The following is a 4865-nucleotide window of genomic DNA, read 5'->3' on the forward strand; positions in this document are numbered from 1 at the left end:
CTCTTTTGTGGCTATTGGACGTGTGGTAAATTTATTTTGTTTCATATTTTAATTGTTTCTTTAAAATTGATAATGTTTCTACAACTAAAACTACGGGTGAACAAACCGAACCCGAAAACCCAAAAACCGACAAAACTGAAACCGAAAAACCGAAACCATTACGAAACCGATGGTTTGGGTTTGAGTTTTTCCAAAATCCAAAAATTTTAGTTTGGGTTCGGTTTCCGAAATTTCAGAAACCAAAAAAACGACCCGAACCGAAATTATTAAATTACATAACATTATACGAATTATATATGTATTATAATATAATGTTGTGAAAAATAGACACAAGCACTAAGCTGTCCAAGTGGTAAGGCGTTCCACATTTAACTCGGATGCCCCATGTTTGATTCTCGGCCCTAACACGAGGGTGTTTTATTTTGCTTATCCTATATCCCTTCCAAGTTGTTTCTTATAACTCTAAACTTGCCCCACATCAGCCATAAAATGAAACATAGCTTCTATTCATCTCTTATATAAGCAACACAAACTTCTTTAACTCTTAGCAACACAAACTTCTCAACTCTCATTTCCTCATTCATTGCAAGTCCTCTCAGCTAGGAAGAAGAGAAGTCATTGTTGGTTTATTGATATATTATGTAAGTTTTTAATTTATGTAATTGAATAGTGAATTAAATGGAGATAGTCTTTGATTTACATATTACTTTGTCTTTATACCTGGCAAAATAACCGGCAGTTTTGATTTACATATTACTTCGCCTAGAAACACGAAATCTGTAGTGATCGAGAAGGCAGTAATAGATGATTGATTTTATTTCATTCTCATTCTAGGTTATCTTTCTCTATTTCTTTCTTAAACATATTGCATGTATTTGCTATATCATCCAAATTATGATTCATGTTTTTAAGAGTTTGTGCTTTCATGTATTCTGGATTGCATGAAGCAAACACCGAAAAGCTTGACAACATATCGAAAACAAGTCAACAAACACCGATTTGGACTTGATTTCTGAAGAAAACATTGATTTATGGATTGGATATTTGGCTGTGTTCGATTTCTAAATTCTTTTTTCTCTTATTATGATTTCATTTTTCACATTCCAATTTCTGTTTTATGTTCAGTGCATTCTGATTCGATTTTTTATTAGTTACTAATATAAAAAGTAGTAGTAAAAGAATACTCTGAGCTAACCAGAAAGCCTCAAATGCGACACTCGGTTATGGGACTAAAATTAGCACATAGCCACCATTTGTATCAAGTTTTAACTTGATCAATTAATATTAAAATTTGGTGATTTTCATTTGTTAAATTCTGTGGATTTTGATCGACCAAATGTTAGAAATATGGATGCCCTTTCATTTATTTGTTGATTAAAACATCATAATTTCATTTGCTATTATATAATTGTTTTGAAGTTCATTTTGATTAACATGTATATGGTGTTTTCTTATGTTAAGGTCCGACCGAAGGATTGTTAAAACTTCCATCACTTGGTGTTTTCTAGGGCTTAATGCTAGAAATATTAACTTGCTTTCGCTAATATGCTTATTATAGTATCTTACTTATTTTTTTCTATTATTATATTGTATTATAGCTACCCAATTATAACAATACCATCATATTACAAAAGCAATTTTCACTACTTGGTTAAATTTTCAATTGTCATGATAAAAATAAAAAATAGAAGTACAATGAAATAATTTGGTAGATTTTCGTAGTACGATATCTTAATGAGAAAAAATTAATAGTGTAAAATTGCAATATCTATCTATATATATATATATATATATATATATATATATATATATATATATATATATATATATATATATAGGGTTAGGTTATATTGTTTCTAGTAACTATTGTGTGCCAGAATGCACAGATCTGGACCACCGGATGAATAGAATCAACAATCATGATCTGATGGTCTATGATATTACAATAGGGTAGCATGTATCCTATAATCACACAAATTTCAGTAAAAGGGTATTTTGGTCAATTAACCTATTTTAAAAAAGGAAATTTTCGGATTTTAAGGGATCATTAATTCCCTTATTTTTAAAAAATCTGAATTTTTTAAATTAATTCTAATTCAAATTTTAATATTACTTTTAATAATAACCGATTTTATTCTGTCAGAATGACAAAAGGGTCAACAATAAACTAGTAAACATATTTGCGGTTTTATTCTTGCAGAATATTGTTTCATTCGATATACTTTTATATTAAACATGCTTAAAGAATTATACAACATATTATCAAGAATAACATTTTCTAAAGAATACAGATTTTATTCTTTAAGAATCACTATTTACATTCATCAGTAAAGAAAAAGACTATAAACAATTATTACAATCATTCTAAAAAAAATTATGACTAATAATGGTTTAACGATTACATTTATTCTTAAAGATTAAAACTAAAAATGGTTAAAAAAAGAAAAAAAAACATCAAAATCTAACAAAAACACTACTCTATTCCGAAAGAATATTATTGTTAAGAAACAATTTATAAATTCTGACAGAATAAATTCTGTTAGAATACAAATATCGTTCTCCATGTTTTCTTCATTTTCCACATTAATGACAACATCTTCAAAACCTAAATTCACAAGGAAAACATAATCAACTTTCAAAATATTAAAAATTTTAGTGCATTAAATAGAATAAAACAATTAATCCATATTCCATTCCAACATAATTGGAATTCGTGATTCAAAATTAAAATCAAAAGCAATTGGATGAAAAGTTCATAGATGAAGGTTCATTTTAATTAATAAAGTTTGTAAAGTAAATGAGTTACACAGGAGGGTATAACTCCTGTGTTCGGTTTCTAAGAGAATAAAAACTATAAAAAATATCCATATTTCATTCCAACAGAAATGAAATTCGTGATTCCATTCCGATAGGATTGGAATTCAAGATTCAATTACCGTATGGATTCTATTGGAAAAATATCAAAGTGAAAAATGCATAAATCAATAGAACAACGGAGATGATATGCAGAATCGATAAACATTCGATAAAAATTCAATCACTAACCATGAATACAATTTGAGGCCATGACATGTTGAGCGATCAATATGGTAATATTTCTCTTTGGCATTTCATCAAACACATTTAGGGCAACCGTTAATTTGGTCCTAACAAAACCATCCAATTCCACTAAAATCGAAGCACACTGATCAAATCTCAGATAATAGAATATTGTAATCAATAAAGAAAATAAGATACCTGATTGAGTTTTAAATTAACTTTTATTCTGTTTCAACATGTGTTTCCTTTTGATTGACAGTCAATGAATCACCAAAGAAGCAACATCCAGTTTCCTTATTTCTTATTCTGAGTATCATGTTCCAGTCAAGAACACGGTGTTGTTCTTGACAAATCAATCAAGAAAATGGGGCATCAAACCTTCATTGCTTCTCCTTCATTTTCCCTGTCAAAACACCAAAGCTCAAACACCCAATCCAAACACCCATGGATTTCTTTCAAAACTCAAACCCATATCCCCTTCATTATATCGATTTTCCAGGAAAACCCATACACCCCAATGATTTCTATTAAACACCAAATAAAAAAGAGAATTTTTTTACCTGATTGATGATCGACGACCAGTAAACCAGCCAAACACCCTTTGATCGACGAATGATAACACCTCCTGCGGCCAGTCAAAGACCGGAGACCCTTCCCTTACTTCCCGTCGATCCTCGCTGCCAAACCACCCTCATCGGAGATGCTGTTTGTCACCACCCACGTTAACGGCTGCAAATCTTTCCTCCCTCGTTCTTTCTGTAAATCAACAACAACCAAACACCCATAGAATCATCGACCACCACCAAGTTCTCTCATCCCCCACTCGTTTTCCTGTCGGGTTTAAGGGGAAAGATGTTTTGGAAGATGAAGGCTGATTAAAATGGTTTAGATCGATGACCGCAGACGAAAATGATGCAGGAAACGAAGGTGAAGGACTAGGTCAAATATATTTACTTTATTTCCATAATTGTAGGATTTCAATTAAATGATTTCCTTAATTAAAAGTACAAAAGATCCAAAATACCCTTTAATGATTTATTTAATTATTTATTATTTCTTGAATTCTCATTGGTGCATTTAGGCACACAATATTTGTTGGAAACATTTGAACCTATCTCTCTCTCTCTCTCTCTCTATATATATATATATATATATATATATATATATCCCTATTCTAATAAACGAATAGGTTTAATCTCCTAATGACAAGTGACATACAATTAGAACTCCTCATTAATGTTATATATCACATATCATGCCAGTTGTCAACCTATTAATTATCCATTTCAAATTTCAAATTTCAAATTTTAAATTTCCACTTTAATTACATTAAATTAATAATTGATTATCCATTTCAAATTTTAATTTTTAAATTTCTCATTCTAATTACATTAAATAAATAATTGATTCTTCATTTTAAATTTTCTCACTCTAATTATATTAAATTAATAACATTAGTTTGAAAAATAAAATAAAATTAATACAGATTATAAGATGATATAACTTCATGTATTTATTTAAATCAACTATTATAATTTTATATAACTAAAAAAATATCTTTTAAGTAATAATTTATTTAAAATAATTGATTAATAATTTTGATTTTTTAATATGAAAGTTTAATTAATTTTATAATCGTGGTTCTAACGGGTTATAAACTACTATATATATATATATATATATATATATATATATATATATATAGGTATGTTCAAATGAGAACAATTCTAAATTTGAGAACAATTTTATACCACCTATTTGTTAAATGAAGAAAAAAAGGCGCGTCATTTATGTTTTACTTAACGGAAGGGCTTATGTGTAATTTA

At 28.7% G+C, this 4865-nt stretch overlaps 1 long non-coding RNA gene across 1 annotated transcript; it reads left to right on the plus strand.

Annotated features, from left to right (window-relative positions):
• Positions 1–355: 355 nt before the first annotated feature.
• LOC145109808 (uncharacterized) lies at positions 356–4101 on the plus strand. Its single transcript, XR_013709227.1, has 2 exons — positions 356–641; positions 3299–4101. It is a non-coding gene; the product is annotated as an uncharacterized LOC145109808 (long non-coding RNA).
• Positions 4102–4865: the final 764 nt, after the last annotated feature.

This window comes from Lactuca virosa, chromosome 4, assembly GCF_052849685.1.
Source record: "Lactuca virosa cultivar CGN04683 chromosome 4, Lactuca_virosa_CGN04683_v6, whole genome shotgun sequence".
Classification (NCBI taxonomy): Eukaryota; Viridiplantae; Streptophyta; class Magnoliopsida; order Asterales; family Asteraceae; genus Lactuca; species Lactuca virosa.